Raw genomic sequence first — 20,506 nt, 5'->3', positions numbered from 1 at the left:
GTAAAACATTAAATGTTCAGTAATCTATTAAACCTTCTACTTAATCACGTACATAACTGTACGTACTTCGAAAAAAAGCGGTCAGAAAATATCAGATGTCTACCGCGGTCTGGGGTGTCCGGTAACAAACCCAACAGTTTTGGCGCGCGCGGCATTCTCTGGTTTATCGATAAGCTTATAAAGCTTACGCATAATTATTATAGAAAGGGACCTTTAAGAGCCACTGTCTGTAAATATCGAGAATCCGGCGTCAGTCGTGAAATTTTCAATTTCTTCATATTTTGCCCAAATAACCTCTATAGTGAGTTATTTTCGAAAATACTATTCAAAGGACCTGAAGCGCTTTAGTTTTCTCAAAATCTAAGAAAGTTCGAAAAACGCCATTTTGGCCTTCCGGTGGCGTCAAAACTACAATAAAATTATGCATTTTCTTTTCGCTCGTTCAGATCAACGCAATGCCATCTATCGATGTTCTTTGGTTAACTCATAAAAGAACTCTTGATCTCCCTGAATCACTAAATTATTTTGAGTAAGCGGTTGAAAACTGCATGTTTTTGGCTGTTACAATTACCTTAGTTACAGCGCTTTAGCGAATAAGGTAATTTTAGCTAACTTTAATAGCAACAAAAGCCCACTGGTACATGTAATTTAAAGTTGAAACTAGCATGGTCTTAAAGCCCATTCTTTATAGTTTGTTGTATAAAAATTGCTAAGGCGGCCCGACAAAAGTGTCCTGTCGAGAGACGGAAACGTGAAGTGTACTTTTTTGGAATTTCGACCTTTCACGAAGCGAACATGGACCATCCCGATTCCGAACAGAACCGCACATTGTAAAATCTTGCAGGAAACCTGTTTCGAAATCCTGGATGCATCAAAACAGTCTTGTACTCAAAGCTACAATCCCTTTTGATTGAAAATATTATTATGTTAACACTTGTGGAAAACAGGAGAGGTGAAGTTCAAGCCGTGAAATATGTAATTCAATGCCGCGACAGGCAGATATCTACAGTACCACGCACGTGTACACGACGCAAGATTGCTATTTCGTTCCGCTATTATTTTACCGTTAAAACTAAAAAGAAGATCCTCAATATCATGCATGTTGTCGTCCTCCTTCATTCATTCTTATCTCGAGATTTTTAAGCTCTGAAGGGAACACTCCACACGCCAAAAAAACAAAACAAAACAAACAAACTAAGGGCGATTAAATTCCAAGACAAATGCAAATAGCTACAAATCCAGGCCCGATTTAGTATTCAGTTGATTAACGCACATTTATTTTACATTCCGGTGATAAGGCATAATGTACATCAAATGATTTCGTAAACAAAGTAAAGACAAACTTTCAGCAATGTCAAAGTACCGTGGGAAAGCAACTGTCACGGTTAACAAGCTTTAATTAATTTGTAGTTAGAAACAAAACAATGTCAACCTCACCGGTCTTTTGGCAATCCTTGAGAAAATTAGTGAATCCCTTGCTTCTATTACTATGTATGACAAACTTGCTCCTATATGTAAAGTTAGCAAACCGGTAGACTTGTTTCCTCCAAAGGCTGTGAATTTACACTGGAGTCTTGCAATTACCTTCCGTCAAGTACAAAAGTTACTTTTATAGTTGACCAATCACGCCATATGGTCTAGATTTCTCCCTCTACAAAACGTTCCAGAACGTCGTTTGTGGCCGGATTTTGAAGTAGTTTTGTTGGCCTGTCCCAATAACGTTTGTCCTCTGGGAAGCTTGCAAACGGGCACTATTAATGGCCTTGTCGGGAACGGTGTGTAAATATTCGACTTGGTGCCTGTGCGGCTCCAGCAACTGTGGAATGCGTGACAGTTTATCGCGCGGTGTAGGACTTCCAAGGGTATCTCACGTTTTGTTAAGAAAGGATAGTTAGCGACGATTGTGGAGAGGACAGTGAATCAAAATTGCTGCTTTCCCGAGCAGGTAAGATGTCAAATAATTGCAAGGTTCAGATTACACATTGTCACGGTTTTTAGGGCTCAAATCAGTGGAGGCGCCCGTTGGGGGGGGGGGGGGGGGTACGGGTGGGCATTGGAACCAGAAGGTGGAAAAACTCGCGCACATTGAGTCAAAGGAAAAATTTCAACAATGCTCCTGCTAAGGCCTTGTTTTCTTTGGTTCCTGTGTTTAAATGCAAATGGTTCTTTCAGGACCTATAAAATAAAACTTATTCCGAAAACTAAATTAAAGTTGAAAAAAGAATTCAGTTGCTCAGAAGCATCAGCATCCCGGCCCTTACCCTCCGCGAAAAACAAACAAACAACCAAACAGAAAATGGTAAGAAGAGAAAACGGTTGGTCCCTTGGAAGATTACGACTTCCCCTCTTGCTCTGAGTGTGTAGTCCTGTGTAGACAACTGTTTCGGGCTCATCAGCATGGCATAGCCGTCGGGCATCCATCGAACGAGCCGAAACGTCAGGCTTAGCTGAACATGAAAAAAGATGAAAAAGGAGCACACCTCGTCGTCATTATCATGTAGGTAGTTATTCCGGAAATTTGGTTTGAATATAGCCCGGGTTCGATTCTAGTTCTCAGTGTCATAAGAGGGCTTAGTTAATGGTTGATTCTCGTCCTTGCTTGGAGAGATTTCTCTCCGAGTACTCCGATTTTCCCCTCTAATAATTATAGTGAAGCACTTTATCATGCACCTCTGGCTCGGGAGATTGCGCAAGTAATCCCTGTGATTTTGACTTTAAATAAATTACTTCACTTTAAATTTAAAGTTACAAACTAAGAAAAAGGAGTGTATCGTGCTCGCTTTATTTAAATCATCATCATCTTTATTTCAGAGCGAGGGCTCTAACTCTGAGAGCTAGAATCAAGCTGGAATCCTGCTAGCTAGAAATCTTCCAAGGGACCGACCGTTCTCTCCTCTTACCTTTTTTTTTTTTTTTTTTTCGGGTGCGTGGACAGTGGAGGAAGGGATGTTGATGGTGGACGATTTTTTTAAACAATTGGATTTTTTCAACTTTTGTCTTGGAAATAATTTTATTTTAATTTTTAGGTAACAGGAGCCAAACAAAACAAGGCCTTAGCAGCAGCCTTGTTGAAAAATTTCCTGTGATTTTTTTCCACCTTCGAGTTCCATTGCCCACACCCCTACCCCCTCCCAACGCGCAACGCGCGTGGCTCCACTACTGATTTGAGCGCTAAAAACCCTGACAATGTGTACTGTGAAGTTAATAATTATTTGACACCTTACCTGTTCGGGAAAGCAGCAATTTTGATTCACTGTCCACTCCACAATCGTCGCTAACTGTCCAATCTTGGCAAAATGCGAGATGCCCTTGGACGCACGATAGACTGTCACGCATTCCAACAGTTCCTGGATTCTCTAAACTGGAGCCGCACAAACCATCAACCAAAGTCGCATACATGTATTTACACACGGCTCCCGACAAGGCCATAACAGTGACCGTTAGCAAGCTTCCCAGAGAACAAAAGTTATTGGGACAGGCCAACAAAACTACTTCAAAATCCGGCCACAAAGGACGTTCTGCAACGTTTTGTAGAGGAAGAAATCTGGACCATATGGCGTAATTCACCAATATCCAATTATAAAAGTAACTTTTGTACCTGACGGAAGATTATTGCAATACTCCAGTGTACTGAAGTTTATCACATCCTTTAGAGAAAACAAGTCTACCGGTTGCCAAATATACCTATAAAAGCAAGTTTGTCATACATATAACTATAGAAGCAAGGAATTCACCACATTTTCTCAAGGATTGCAAAAAGACCGGTGAGGTTGAAATTGTTTTGTCTACCTCGTTAACAGTTGCTTTCCCATGGTACTTTGACATTGCTGATAGTTTGTTTTTACTTTGTCTATATAATAATTTGATGTACATTATGCCTTATCACTGGAATATAAAATAAATGTGCGGTTGTCTTAATCAACTGAATACTAAATCGGGCCTGAATTTGTAGCTATTTGCATTTGTCTTGGAATTTGATCGTCCTGTTTGTTTGTTTTGTTTTTTTTTTTTTGGCATGTGGCGTGTTCCCTTCAGAGCTAAAAAATCTCGAGATAAGAATGAACGAAGGAAGACGAAAACATGCATGATGTTGAGGATCTTCTTTTTAGTTTTAACGGTAAAATAATCGCGGAACGAAATAGCAATCTTGCGTCGTGTACACGTGCGTGGTACTGTAGATATCTGCTCGGCGCGGCGTTGAATTACATATTTCACAGCTTGAACTACACGTCTCCTGTTTTCCAAAAGTGTTAACATAATAATATTTTCAATCAAAAGGGATTGCAGCTTTGAGTACAAGACTGTTTTGATGCATCCAGGATTTCGAAACAGGTTTCCATCGGTAGATTTTACAATTTGCGGTTCTGTTCGGAATCGGGACGCTTCTTGTTCGCTTCGTGAAAGGTCGAAATTCCAGAAAGTACACTTCACGTTTCCGTCTCTCGACAGGACACTTTTGTCGGGCCGCCTTAGCAATTTTTATACAACTAACTATAAAGAATGGGCTTTAAGACCATGTTAGTTTCAACTTCAAATTACATGTACCAGTGGGCTTTTGTTGCTGTTAAAGTTTGCTAAAATTACCTTATTCGCTAAAGCGCTGTAACTAGGGTAATGAATGATTTTCCAGTAATCAGATACCTATGTTATGCGCACAGGATTCTGGGATCGCCAGGGGGCAAACATTGCTTGTCGCTAGAAAGAAATGTATGGCATAAAGTTGTTTCTTCGTCAAAAGCAGTGATTTCGGGCAAAAAATAACGCATTTTCGGCATGATTTTGTGAGAAGCGGAGGTGACTAATGTTGGTGCGTGGAAATTGTAAAATTTTGTGTTATAACTGGGATGAAATCTATCGATAAATGCGAAATGTTGATTGTGCAATCTACTGAATCTACATCAAGTAATGGTGACCAATAGTCTCGAAATAATACAAACGTAGGTATTTATTTGAGGGGATTGACTCAATAAAGCCTTTTCAGTTGTAATTGTATGTGAGCTGATATTAACAGTCCATATTAACAACCTATGCCAGGCGGTGATCACTGTGCTGTATGAGGTGTATAAATATAGGATTGACAAGCCTTCGCGCTCACGTGCGTGTTTCAGTTTTGCCCTCGCGGGTATATCTTCTTGAGAACACCCTCTTATTTATGAAAAGAGCGGTGTCCCCCGAAAATTTTCTTTAAGAGCTTGATTTTCTTCTTATTAAATGCTATTTATGGTTTGGAGGATTTGCGTGATGGTCACTGTCGCGTGTTTTGTATTTTGATCTCAAAGGTCATTTCTGGGTTATGCGTATCGTTTATTAGAACTCTTGTTGTTTCTGTTAAGCGACTGCCGTTCTTATGTACTTTGTGGCATTTGGTTCAGGTTTGGTATGGCCCATTTCAGTGCATCCGGTGACAGTATAGCCTCTCTTTTTATCACTGTATTAAAGGATAGGATTTGAATGGTGTACGTGTATCTTGCGGCTTTTGTGATGCTGAGCCCGGCTATTTGCTTTTGTCGCTAGATGTCGGGTTTCTTATCACGGCTATCTGTCTTTTGATCCTTTCTTTATCATTGTAGCTTATTTGAAAGCTATGCAATGCGTTAAATTGAGGACCTCTTTAGTCCGTTTGTGTTTTTGTTAATATCGCTTCGCCGATATCGATCCGCTCTGTAGTGAGGTTTGTGTAGTGGGAGCTTTAGTTATTATTTTTCTCCTGTGTTTTGATTACGCCACAGAATGATTAGACAATTATCGACACACATAATTACAACTGAAAAGGCTTTATTGAGTCAATCCCCTGAAATTTACACCTAAGCTGCCTAAGTTTGTACTTTTTCAATACAATAACTTGATGTAGATTCAGTAGATTTCACAATCAACCTTACGCAAGAGAGTTTATCGATAGATTTTATTGCATCAACCACACAAAACCTTGCAATTTCCACGCACAAACATTAGTCACCTCCGCTTCTCACAAAATCACGGCGAAAATGCGTTACTCTTTGTCCAAAACCACTGCTTTTGACAAAGAAACAACTTATCGCCATACATTTCTTTCTAGCGACTAGCAATGTTTGCCCCCTGGCGATCCCAAAATCCTTTGCGCATACATGGGTCTCTGATTACTGGAAAATCATTCATTGTAACAGCCAAAACCAAGCAGTTTTCAACAGCTTTCTCAAAATAATTTAGTGATTCAGGTTGATCAAGAGTTCTGTTATGAGCTAACCAAAGTACATCGATAGATGTTATTGCGTTGATCTGAACGAGCGAAAAGAAAATGCATAATTTTATTGTAGTTTTGACGCCGCCGGAAGGCCAAAATGGTGTTTTTTGAACTTTCTTAGATTTCGAAAAAACTAAAGCGCTTCAGGTCCTTTGAATAGTATTTTCGAAAATAACTCACTATAGAGGTTATTTGGGCAAAATATGAAGAAATTGAAAATTTCACGACTGACGCCGGATTCTCGATATTTACAGACAGTGGCTCTTAAAGGAATAAAATTTGTACGAAAATATCAATTACGGAAAACGAATCTAAGCTAATTTTGAGATACAGTTCTATATTGACTGTTGAGTTTCTATGAGTCAACGGTAATTAAATGATTAAATGACCGCACGTGCGTGGTCGCTAAAATTTTATCAACTCCGACCGGCGATCTGCTCAACTCTCCATGAGCTTTTCTTTTCTCTGATATACTGTTTTGTTTGGGGTTTTTTTTACTGGAAGGCCAGAAGGCATCAAGGAACAGACATAGGCGAGAGAAAACAATTTATAGTTTGAAATTATCTACTTCCAATTTCTGAAATTTCAAAAACAAACAAACGAAAACCCTCTTTCCTACACAGTCCTTGTACCGGTTTTAGTTCAAAACCCGCTGGACCGGCTTCCCTTTGATTACCTTAGAAGATTTAAGTGTTTATTTTTTAAATAGTGTTAATTGATATTTTGACTACCGATGTCGATCAATTTTGCAACTTATAGAAAATGATTGACGGGATTTAGCTCCTCAGTAATACCTCATGGGGCGAATTTTTTTAGGGGCCTAAGCTTCTCATGTCACCCCTTATCTAAAAATATCTTCAAATTGGTTGCATAGTTTTTATTGTAATACGGGTGAGAAATGTTGGCCAGCTAGGTAAACCCCCCTTTTTGGTGTTAAATAGGGGTGGAATTGATAGATAACAATAAAGCATTTTCTTCTCAAAAGCGTTTAATTCAAAGCAACTTATTGTTGTTTCAACAGAATTGTTTACATCAGCGAGTAATGTTCGGCGTGTAATGTAAAGCCATTGTCATTGTCACGCAACATGTGATAAATACTGTGTAGCGTGTGTAGCGTGCTTTGTATAAAGAATGATTGTTAGTTTGGCTTATTTCAAAGCTAGTGACAAGTACATAATTTTTACAGCGTGTATTTGGGTTATGTTGTATCCATGACATGTTGTAACTTACGAACCGTAGTGTCACGTACGAACTAGAGAAATTAAAGTAACAAATGTAGACCGTTTGTAGTTATTCGGTAACTAATAAAAGTAAATGAGCAGATTTGTATAGACAGATAGAGCAATTTCGCATCTTGTTGAAATAACTGAAAGTTTTGAACGTTGAAAAATTAAAGAAAAGGTGTTGCTTTACTTAGTTTTGTTAATTAATACTTGGTTCTATAGCCCTTAGATGCCAGGGTTGCTTCTATTCTGTTCTTCATACTTGAAATGATATTATCTATGACTTGTACTGGAATGTTATCAAAAGCTCTTATTACTCGTTGTTTAAATTCCACAAAAGATTCTCTTGTAATACTGAGAGTTATTGCTTCTTCTTCTAAATACCGTTTCAGGAGGTGAAACACATTCTCTATGCAGTCCACATCAGGTGAGCGTGCGGGGATCTCTAAAAGTTCAGCTTCTACATCCTTCAGAGCAGTGGAGGCTACCTTGCTTCGCTGTGAGGGATCGTTATCCATTACAAACAATCTTCTGCCATTCAGTTTTGGCCCAGCTTGTCCAAACGCTAAGTTGAAATGACTGCATATGAACATTGCAAAGAAATCCCCACTCATGTTCTCATGAGGAACTTTCATTATTACACTTTTCCCGTAAGCGATGGCAACGAGCACATGTAAGTGCCTTCCACCTGCTAAGTTCTTGGACGCCTTTGAGGTAAACTTGAGGCCTTCTCCCTTTCGTCGCCATACACGAGATCTATTACCCGATGCACCACTCTTTTGGTTATGTTTATGAACAAATGATACTGCATCGAGGACGAAGGCAACTTCATTTGTCCAGAAATCAGGATTTTCTCTCACTTTGTATCTCATTTCACAGGCAAATCGTAAGCACTGCTTCTGATCATTTTTGCTTAGTAGGCCCTTTTTCCTAGCTCCCGTTCCATGTGCACTGGTGCCAAACGCTTGAATGTATCCACCTGTAACCGAGACAAAGAGTCTGCTAGAGTGTTATAAACACCTCTAACATGTTTGGCCTTAAAAAGGATGTTGTTCTCTAAACAGACCAGCACTAATTTTCCTACAAAAAACATCAAAATCTTGTCCTTGCAGGACTGCTTATTAATTACGTGAACAAGTGCCTCAGTATCTGTCAGAAACAGGATACAACGGTTTTGCATTTGATGACCCCACAGCTATAAACTAAGAACAATTGGATAAAACTCAAGCATAGCAATGTTCTGGTGTAACCAATTATCAGGCCATTTCCCATAGCACCATTTACTGCCAAAAACTGCTCCAAAACCTAAAGAACCAGCAGCATCAGTATATAAATCCAATTTGTCTGAACTGTCCCAAAAGTCCTCAAGAAAGAAGGACCTGCCATTGAAACGATTAGTACAAATTCCTCCATCTCATACCAAGTAAACTATAATCCAGAGGACGAATGCGGATAATCCTAAAAGCATTCTTCACATCGGTTTTGGCTAGAAAACAGCCATGACCGGCAGCCTTAATGTGACGAATGGCATCTGCAATAGTCAGATAGGAAACACTAGTATGGTCTGGAGCGATGCCGTCATTAACAGAAGAACCCCTGGGATAAGATAAGTGGTAAATCAATCGAAATTCCCCAGGAGTCTTTTTGGGATAACATCTAATGGAGAAATCCGAAACGGGTAAAAAGGTCGCGTCCGAAATGGTCCGCTAGACAACCTGCCTCAAGCTCCTTACTAATTTTCGTATCTACCGCATCAGGATTTTCTAAAGCTGAAATTAAATTTTTTGCATCCGAGCAACCAGGATCACCTTCATAATGTAAAGGAAAACCCGCTCTGAAACCTGATGAAAGAAACGCTGCAATGGAATGGTTGTACCCAGAAAGTAAGAAATCTAATCTCTCAACAATGACAGGTGTCGGCAAATTATGATTTTTTAGGTTGAGACTTGGCAGGCAGGGGTCGGTTCGAAGAGGTTCTACTCTGGCCACGAAAATTACACCGACTGACCGGATGTGGACCTTCACACTTATAACACAAATGTTTAAAGGCACAACCAGCATCACAATCCACTCCCTTGTGAAATTTAAAACAGTATCCCTTAGGGATACCCTGATCCTGGGGCTTGGGACGTCCCTGACTGGCAGGACTTGTTTGCTTTTTAAAAGAATGTTGAGCCCGCATCCATAACTCCCAATGAATTATACCCCATGGGAATGAAGTAGGTTGTGCCTGCCTTAAAAAACGGAAGTTTTCATCGTAAAACTTCCAATTACCACCCCTGGCTGCCAAATCTTGAACCACTTCCCCATATTTCATGAGGGCGGGGGGCCTCATGGGGACACCTACTAGTGTACACCCCGACAAAAATATGAAAGCAACTTAGCCAGGTTTCGATTGACAAGTGCTTCTTAGCCTTCGCAACAGGCTCTAAACATAATGACGGAATTTTCTCCTTGTCAGAATTTGAAATTTTTACTTGGTATCTATCCTCCAAAACAGGATTAGACAGTAAAGCACTAAAATCAAAGAACTCATTGTGCGAGATCTTTGCCCGAAGCTTCTCTGACACCCTAACATTGATCGGAAGACTTGGGGAAGAGAACAGCTGAGTGGGTACTTGAGGCCTACCTGACAATGATGTTTGCGTGGTGCTTAAAGACCCCTGCACTATGGCAGCAGCTGATGTACCAGGCACCGGGACGGCATTAGCTGGTGTAGGCGGGGTGGAAACCAAAGGCATTTCGGAAAATGCATTGGGTAGAGAGGTGTTGTTAACGGGAGTGTTGCTTGGATCCTCGGGGGGAGAAAGACGTCGGGTTACTTCGTCCGCCACCCATGATACCAATTGCTCCAATACTCCCGGAGGGAGAGAGAGGGGTTGTTGCTCAACAGAAGCGGCACTTGAAGGATCAGGAGACTGGTTGGAGCTAACAGGGGTTGGCTGCAAAGCTGCACACCTGGACTTTCTTCGGGGAGGTTGCCCCCAGCGGCTATCGCAACCACCCTTGCAGAAGGATTGCGTACACGTTCGGAGCGCTCTGGAGGCATACTGAGTCTGCAAAAGAACAGTGAAAAACACACCAGATACTGCCAAAACAAAATTGTGACAATGAAAATAAAACGATTAACAGAACCGGTCATTGGAAAAAACAAACAAACAAAGTAAGCGGCAAGGAAAGCCTGTCAGACAAACAGTCGACGCAGCAGCTTCCTTTTAATGCCAAAATAAATCTAAACTGCCATAAAACCAAGTTTTATAAGCAACAGTGGACGAATCCACGCTATAACAATGGAGACAAATCTCCTGTAATTAGAGCAGACGAATCTGCCCTGAGACAGTGGATAAACCACAACAAAGAAAACCATGGACAATCCATAACATTAAGGACGAATCCTCTATTAAAAATTGTGAAGGACGAATCCCGACGCAAAATTAACAAAATAAGTGAACCAGTCATGAAAAACCATGATGTGGGGGACGAATCCCTAAAGCAATAAAAATAAAAATTTTGACCCATCAGTGATGAATGTAACCCCATAAAAATGAAACCCCACCCTCGACTGGACTAGAAGTTACTGCCCACATAAGAATTGAGGAGTGGTAGGTGTGAAAAATTCAAAAAATGCAAAGAATGTGTGAAGAAAATTCTAAAGCAAACGCAAGACCCGCAAAATGGCGCCCCTGTAACTACGAAATAACTGGTATTGACCCACTGGGTTCACCTGAACGCCATCAGGTAAATAAAAATCTTTCCAGGGGTGAGAAAAAGCTTTGTGAAGCCAACAGAAAACCTTGGGGATGGGAGAAAGCACAACGTCAAGATACTGCTGAAGAATCTCAACGCGCTCGGCAAAAGATGTCACCTCATCGTGTGAATGACCACGTGAAATGACATGGCAAACACACACGACGCGAACCTTATAATCCTCCAATAAAAGGCAAACCAAACTCTCGATCTCAGAGCCAACAACCTCAGGACATGTATCCACAAGATCATTAGTCCCAATCTCGAGAATTAAAATATCAGGAGCAATCTGTTGAACCACGCGGAGATCGAACGACCGAAGCTTTGCCACAGTACGTCCACCAACACCGTGTAAATGAACAGACACGGTCCCCCCAAATTTAAAATTATTGTCGGCCCGAGGGTCAAAATGGGATCTTAAATCGCATTTCAGACGCTTAATAAATGAATGACCCAAAATAAGAACAGATGGAACCCCAGTAGACATAACAATGGTGAATCAAACGAACGAGCAGCAACTAACTGCGAGCCGTACGTGCAAAAATGATTCTTATTAAAAGTAAACTGAAATGAAATAGGCGATTGTAAACAGTGGGCAAGTGTCCTTAGTTGGACAGAACCATAGACAATAACAAGACTGAGAGCTTACCTCTGAAAAACACTCTTTCCCCAGGGAGTCAAAGAATTGAATGACGTGACAGCAATTGACTGTGTAATAGTAACGCATGCCCCAAGAGGGGGCATCCTTTTGATTCAGCCCCATGACCTCTCGGCGCATGCCCGGATGTTGTCACGCACCCCGTAATGCAACAAGATCATTTAACATTAGATTGTCTGGGAAAAACATTAAAATCCTATTTGCAAGCAAATATTTCATTTGTACCGCAGTAATCCTGCAAGCCATGAATTTGTTATCTTGAAATACGCACCGCAGAAATATCCACAGCTCAAATGAATTTACTGCAAGTAAGTACCATTAGAATTCTTTTTGGTGGAAAATACGCACGTCACAGTTAAAGAAAAGAATATCCTTAAGAGTCCTGCTTTTAGCGCGCAACAGCCAAAAACGGAAAGATCACGCCCAATGGAATTTCCTACATCAATTTATAAAGATATCAAAGACGTTTTCCTTAGTTCTAAAGACGTAAATTGTTTATAGTCAATCACATATTCAGACAATCCTGGCCAAAAATACTGTGACGATTTGCAAAATTCATCACGAACTGTTCCCCCACCCCCCCTCCCCCATGCAATGTTGATACGATGCTGTGTTTATCTACAGGCCAAATGATTTCAGTTGCTCTCAACATTGTTTGGGGGGAGGGGGGCTTTATTAAAATTGCAACGACAGCTCAATAAAAACTTAGGAGACTTGTTTAAGATACACAGAATAAAAATGTTTACTTACAATGCTATTTTGTGTCCTGTCGTGGGAATTTTTGGCCAGGATTGTAGTTCTCTTCCGGAACTCTCCTGGGAGTGGTCCCCTCTCCTTATATGGACAACTGCACATTTCCTTGGGTTCCATTGAAGTCCGATGTCTTCCATAGCAGCTTGTGTCGACTCCAGAACACGGTTCAGCTTACTTTCGGACGCAGCAAATACCTTGAGAACATCAATATACAACAAATCAGTTACTCTGGCGCTGATCGGTCTTTATTATTATTATTATTATTATTATTATTATTATTATTATTATTATTATTATTTTGGAATTGGAGGTTCATCAAGGTCCGCTATGGGTTATATGGTGTCATCAGAATCCAGACAACTCAATTTTGTTGTCTACAGTATTTACGTAGCATTTAATAGAGCTCAGCTTGTGCCTGGATGCATAGTCTATTTTTGAAGATGCCATATTTCCATCATGAATTAGTAGCTTGTAGGGTGACATGGCAGCGTCAGTTCTGCCTTGTACTTGTCATTGAGCTGTCATAAAAGAATGAATTTTTTTCTGGGTTGTTTGTTCTGGTCATGTCTACTTTAATCGAGGCTTTTAGTGTTCCAGAATCAGACTCTAGGTTACTCCCTTTGATGGTTTAACTAGTGTTCTTTTTTATTTGCGTACAAATGTGAATATGTATTGTTTAACTTTTAGGAACTGTATGCAATAATGTGAGGGGTAGAAACAACTGATCCAGCTCATGGTATTTTTTTTTGTTATATATCCAGTAATAAAAGAACAAAAATAGATTATTGTTACACTCTCACGTACATTTCAGGGAGACAAAACCTCACTTGAATTCTGTTTTTCATTTTCTTATTAATCTTACACCTACTTACTTAATTATTTAAGAAGCAATGAAATACAGGTAACTCATTCCAAGAGGTAAATCCCTACTCAAATTTCAATAGTTCCTTGAAATAAATAGTACAGCGTTTAAATTTAGGCCTTTAAATGTTCATCTTGCTTGTCTACCAAGAGCAATGTTTGTATTGTGTCCACTGATATAAATTGGACATGTTTAACCTTGACAATTGGTCTCTGGCAAAGCTAGTAAAGAACTTGTATTGCCTTCCTGGAGAATATTGGAACACTTTTTCTTCAATAAGTAAATTGGTAACTGTTGTAAGATCTTTAGTGTAGTCAGCTGAAACAAGCTTGCCTTACCTTTGTTTGACAGTAATTTCTCTATCCACACAAGTGAGCATTGTTTTAGACTTCTGTTGGCCCTGTGAAATTCTTCTTGCTGCAGCCTCTGTAACATTTGGCCCAAGATTTTTGACAGGGGTTTTAATATCTTTATTGTCGTGTTCCATGTCAAGATCAAGAGCAACTTTCTTTCCTGGGCCCCTTTTGTTGTTAACAGTACGATTCTATACTAAACTGTGTGCTTCAGCAGGTGGTAGAAGGGAGTGTACTTGTAGAAGCAGATAGAGTGCTTCTAATGCATATTTTGTGGTGCACTTTTCTTCTTTGAAGTGAAGCAAGAAAAATTTCCAGCATCTAATAGGTCTCTCACCGTCTCCTTCAGAGGTCGCATCAAGAAAGTCCATAAACAATACTCCTTGAGATAATAGAGAACAGTTATAATTGAATATGTCATCTCCTTTAACACTAGAAAGAGCTTTCTTGGGATACGCTGCTGACAGCGCTGGCTTTTCAGGAATCACAGGAGGAGGATCATGAGTTAGCTCATGGTCTCTTCGTTTACCATCATGTTTAAATGACTTATTACAGCCTGGCTGCCTACAAGGAAATCTTCCATCTGGAGTTAGATTTTGATTATTAACAGTGTCATCTTGCTCTTGAGGAGAAAGGACGCTATCTGGGAAGCTATTTAGTGCATGTTTGTCAAGGACAAACTGGTCTACAATTTGGCCAGAGATTTTCATCAAGTAGTGTTTTTTTTCTTGGTCTGTCCCATGTTTTAAAGAGATATACGAATTATGTTTGGGCTGATCATTGATATTTTCCATGCCAAGTACTGTAATAGCTACAGCAATGATGTGTGCTTTTATTTCGAGGATTGCAAATGCCTTGCAGTGGGCCCAGTTGCTTTGGACATCAGCTGTTACATTTCTGTTAATCACATTGCGATCATCAAATAGTGTTCCTTTGTCAGCATCAGAAACAGTTGAATAGTGCCTCTTGAAAATAAGACACACAATCATATATTTTTAAGTTCAAGTGTATATGTTGAAGGTAAAAATAAATGGCAGGCCAAAATTGTTTTAAATCGGTTTGATTTTATTTCCCTTTTTTAGTCATTACCTTAAAACTGAAACATAGGAAAATACAAATCAAACTTGTTTGAAGGTGATGTACATTAATACGTGAAAATTCCAAATCTATAATGGCTTTCGTTTGTTTCATCAGCACAAGATGTGTATTATTCAGAATATTGCCAACAGTTGTACAAAAGTAAATAGTTTAGGGTAATGAAAACATCCCTTTTTTAAGAAATACAGTAATGCTTTTCAGAAAATATGCCACCCCCCCCCCCCCCCCATGGCCAATCAAAGTTCTAGGTAGTACCACACCTACTCCACCCCTAATGCTCACATTTAAGAAAGTGATTGCAGTATGCCAATCAGCAATTTCCATGTGTATGCCCTCTAACTTCTCCAGTGTGAAGGAATTCTGGACAGCCTCTATTATGTTGGCACCACGCTCAACAGTTAATTGATCACCAACAATTGGAATACTTTTGGACTTTAAGTCCTGCTTGCCATTTTCCAAGCTTAGTGAGTATCCTCTGATCTGCTTCAAGATGTCCAGCATTTCTTCTGATTTGTTTTCATTTTTAAACATGACACCTAGTAGAACCTAAAGTTAGAAAAAATAAAATTATCTAATTAAAATTTATGAAAGGTTCTGCAATAATTGGTTTAATTCCATAGTAAGTGGTAGTTCCCTTTGTAGCTGTGTTATCATCATTTACTCAATAATAAATTTACTGTAAGGCAGCTATTTATGAAGAATGTAGTCTGCTGGATTTATCATAATTCAATTTTTTTGGCCGGGTTTGAAATTTTTCAGGCCAGCTCATTTTTTTATTTGCCCTTGCATACATATCCTATGCATTCATCATTAACTAAAAATTATTAAACTAAATATCACATTGTAACACATCTAAATGGTTCCAGATGATATTCCTTATTTACCTTCTCTGATTTGTTTGCCATTTCTTTGCTGAATTGGTGTGGAATATGCTTTACAGCAACAGACTGAAGAAACTGCATGCATGGTAAGTTCTCCACTAATATGTGGGAAACCAGATGCATAAAGTCCTTTCACAACTTCTTATGATCAGTTGCAGTTGGAAGAAGTTTGGAATTATCCAACTGAGATAACTCAACCTGTTCCCTGTTTTTAACTGTGACAGGATTTTTCATGGCAGAGTGGTTAACCCAGTGGATGTCTCTGTTTTGACGGTCACATGTCATACGTCATATGTTGCAATTCTAAGGTCAATGTTGTCAAGTACAATTTTAAATGTACCATCACTCTGTTTGGCTATGTCTGGATTGGATATTGCTTTGACCTGCATGGCTTGCATTTCTCTAAGTTTACACCATATGAATCCAGTTTTTTCAGGGCGGTTTTATTCGAGACTACTAGTTTCATTGTGTTTACTCGTTCAACAAGTTTCTGCAGAAGATAAATCAAATGAAAAATGATTCTATTTGTTTGTTGTTTATTTTTTCATTAGCATAGGTAACTTTTTTGTTAACATTCATTTGTTGTTGGTGTTTTTATGTTGCCTCTTCAGACCTGTTGCTAACAGAAGCATTAACCCAAAATTCATATATTTGTCAGAACCTCTGAAAGGTGTTATTTTTCGTTTGGGCATGTTTGTGGATGAGAGAGGCCATTACAGAAGCAATAGTTGTGAAAACATAATTGTAGCCCAGATATACTTATTTTGTTAAAGTACTTTAAGATTGAGAATACTAACAAAAAACAATTCAAAGACTGCAACAGCTCTATTAATGAAGCCCCCTACACCTCCCACCACCACCACCAATGAAGGCGCACACACACACTTTTAAGCACCCCTTCTCAATTTAAGAAACCCCCCTCCCCTCCTCCAAGCATCTATAAGTTTTTGTGTAGACTTTTCAGTGGTACATTTAAAATTTATAAGCCCCCCTCTATTAATTTCCCCGCTCTTGATGTGAAAAATTAAACAAACCAACCCCCCGCCCCCCATTTGGGTAACAGATTAGGGGGATAGATTGATTGGCTAGTACAATATAGCAAGAAAGCTGTATTCTCTTTTTGGTTCCCAAATGAGGATGATAATTACATTAATACAAGGATGTCATTGACAAAAACCTGAGTTCCACTTTGCCTGATCATGACTGAAAGAGGGATGCTGTTGCATTCATGTGCATATTTCTAGACTTTAAAAGAGTAGAGCCAGCTACAACAGCAGCAGGTGACTAGTCACAGCCTTTCTCCTTTACTGTTGCACATGTGATGAGAAAAGACACAAAGAGGGGTGCCCTTTCCTTCCATTCTTTACTCAGATTTTGTAAAGAAAAGTTCCCCATATCATCAGATCCACTTTTACGCAGCAAAGATGGGTTCTTTTTAGAACACAATTCGTTGCTTTCCCTGCATATTGCTTCCAAAGTTTTTTTTTTTCATTAAACGGTTTTTCAAGAAGGACAACAAAATGCAGTATCAGCTATCTGCTTGTAAGTCCCCTTTCTTGCCAAGGCCTTGACCAGGATCTAAAGATCTTCACGTAAAGTAGCTTTATATTCCTTATCCCAAGCTGGATAATCAAGATAACCTTCGGTAGATAAAAAGTACATTTATTATAACAACTTATTTATTGAGTGTCGCAAAAATATTTTTTCGATCCGTGACAATGAATCAAGAAACACATAGCTAAATAAGATGTACTGCACTTGGCATAGTAAAAGAAATAGTTCGCTGACCTGTACACTAGGGTTTTCAGCAGCATTGCCTTTAGGTTGGGTTTCCTTATTTGCTTTGCATGTTCTATTCATCTGACTTGGCAACACAGGAATGTCTTGTCTCGAGCTCGTTCTGGCTGGAAAGCAATTATTGGTCCAAGTGTTTACACAGTTGTGAAATGCGCGGACCACAACTGGAACTGAAGGCCTGAGTGTTTGATATCCAATAATTTGAAAGGGCTAGTGGAAACCTTGTGGAATGTTCTGTTGCATTTGAAGGAAAAAGCGCTTTGTTTATCGATTTCATCAGGAATTTGACATTACAGGCACCTTCAAACGACGGCGTCACAGACACGTCTTTACTCAATTCTCGATTGATGTGGACTGTGTTCTTCTGTGAAACTTCTTCTCTGAGCTCGTCTTGAAGAGTTTTAAGACCAGACATCATCTTTTCAACCTTTATCAGCCGTGGAAAACACTTCTTTTTGCAAACATACTGCGATCCTTTGCATGTTGGCTGCAATTCTCCTCCTAAAATCTTGGAAATTGTCCCTCTTAAATCGCACTGCTAACGTCTTAACACAGCTATTCTCTGATTATTTTCGAGTGATTCAGCACATATTAAACATTGAATCAAACTAGCTGCAGATGAGACCGCTTTCTTTCGAGTAGAAGTTAACATAATAAAATGCTGGACCGAATTGTAGATAACAGGAAAACCTGTGAAAAAATATTTCCCTTGTTAACGTTTGTACATTTCTTACAAGCGTTGTTATTGGCTACTCTAATACAAAAGGCATGATGACGTCAAGAACACGGCTTTGAACCAAGTCCATCAGACCGGGAAGGGAGAGAGTGCGTGACAATCGCTGCAAACGACCTGGACCGTCTGATAATCAGGCTAGCGGTTTACAGACTTGTAACAAGTTACCGGGTATTCTCAAACGTAGCCAAATGAAGTATGTTAGAAACCAATGAAACTCACTTGCTGTTTGAAGATTTATCCACAGCACTGAAGACAGGAGAAACGCATATCTCGACACGTTGACTTCGAGTAGCTGGCATAGAATGAAACAAATGTAGTCTTTCTTCAATGCAAATTACAAAAATCACAATCACTTATATTTCTCAATTTCACAAATATAAATAAGCAGAGACTCCGCAGAAATAGTCAATATAACTGCAAGCGGGATTTGCTAGGATTATACTTACTTGGACTCCTCCTTGGACCTGGCGTTGAATGACTTTCTTTGCTTTCTCCAGCTCAATTCTCCACGCGAACCACGACCAGTCCAGTCGACATCAGCCACTTGCTGGTGCAGAAGCATCTCTGCAAATTCGCTGTTGGTCAATCGATGAAGACCAAGGGCTTCCTTTCTTTGATTCCATAAAATGAAGGTTGATTCCCGCTTCTGTCTGCCAAGGGCGACCCTTTGACGGTCGAGTCGTGGCCATTTTGACGACGAAGTGTCAAACCGACCACAGTGTTTTCTGTTAACATAATCCTCCGGGATTAGGAATTGACACAATACCACATCAGAAAGGAAGCGTAATAAATTTGCCACAATCTCGGCTGATCAGAATTCCCGTATCGCAATTTCTAAAGCGGATGGAACCAGATTGATTTTGACAATCAAACACAGAAGACTTTCGGGGGCCGCAAAAATGGCTGATGAGCATAGGGGGGCGCGCAATGCAAACTGGGTGGATCAGTTTCTTAAATTTATTTGTTTCTGCTCACTCTTCGCCTCCTAATTTCCCATTTTTCGAAGCAAATCAACGATTACAACATCACTTAGTGTTAAGTACGACTTTTACTTACTAATTTTAAAGTTGTTTTAAAGTAGTAATCTATTTCATAACACTATTCATCCTCAGTTGAAATAAGATATGGGAAATAATATTGCTCAGCGGTCTAAGCCAAGCTGTTCCAGCTTGGCTTAGGGTAGCAGTGTTTTTGACACACGCGAATTTGGTCAGGGTGGGTGGGTGGGCCGTTCCTTCCTTCACTGCTCCGCTGGCTGAGACTAAGCACGAAAGGAGTGTTATTCTGCTTCGACTCAGTATTTATACCCTTAGAACACCCTTGTGCACATGCCCGCGTGCATTGAATCGCAAGAGATGTGTTAATTTAATGTATTTCAGTTTCGCATATCATTAGGAGTGTTGTGAATAGTAATCTATTTCATAACACTCTATTCATGCTCAGTTGAAATAAGATATGGGAAATAATATTGCTCAGCGCCACTCACGCCATACTGTTCATCTTTAATTTCATGACAAGCTCTTTTCTTTACTTCTTACTCACAACAAACAACAATCTTATCCATAAATACCCCCAAACCTTACAATTCCCAAACCTACCCAAAACTAAAAGAAAAGACAGTATGTTGGTAGATCACAAAACGTCTAGTACATAGTTAGTCTTACTTATCAGTCTGATAAAGGTCTCTTCTGTGGACTAACAGATGGAAAAGCGCAAAGGAAGCGCTTCAGTTCATTCATGTCCGTCCATGTATTATTAACATTCACCACTTCGCTGGAGGCTAGTTTAGGAGAAGCCCCAGAAGGGTTCAGCACTTTCGCTAGCTGTAGGTAATGCAAAGCAGTGTGCCTACGGTTCCAACCAACATGATCCATTATTTCTGTTAATTCTGCCCCTGACAGCACTAAGGTTATGGCGCACCCTGATCTAAACCCATGCAATGTTTTGCCGTCATTCTCGCCTATTTCATTTAAATGTAATTTAAGTCGGGCCTCCGCAGTAGCTGAAGTAAGGGGGGCATCTAATATTCCACCATCAGGTATTGTTGGGCGGAATAAGTAACTGCGGGTAAGGTCAACCTGCATTCCCCGAGCAATATCAACATAGTGTTCAATACTTCTAATGGGACAAATAACGGATTGTGGATTTTTTTCTAATTCCAAAAACATTTTGGTCACC

General features: G+C 39.7%; 1 long non-coding RNA gene and 1 pseudogene across 1 annotated transcript; both read right to left on the bottom strand.

The window, feature by feature from the left end:
- Window positions 1-7,646: 7,646 nt before the first annotated feature.
- On the bottom strand, window positions 7,647-11,030 carry LOC146470380 (uncharacterized; annotated as a pseudogene).
- A 7,454-nt stretch (window positions 11,031-18,484) lies between these two features.
- Window positions 18,485-18,965, bottom strand: LOC146470379 (uncharacterized). The gene is made up of 2 exons (XR_014867001.1): window positions 18,775-18,965; window positions 18,485-18,650 (listed from the first exon to the last, which is right to left on the bottom strand). It is a non-coding gene; the product is annotated as an uncharacterized LOC146470379 (long non-coding RNA).
- Window positions 18,966-20,506: the final 1,541 nt, after the last annotated feature.

Source organism: Pavona decussata, unplaced genomic scaffold (genome assembly GCF_977016875.1).
Source record: "Pavona decussata unplaced genomic scaffold, jaPavDecu1.1 SCAFFOLD_114, whole genome shotgun sequence".
Classification (NCBI taxonomy): domain Eukaryota; kingdom Metazoa; phylum Cnidaria; class Anthozoa; order Scleractinia; family Agariciidae; genus Pavona; species Pavona decussata.
This window is presented reverse-complemented; position numbering and strand designations above follow the sequence as displayed.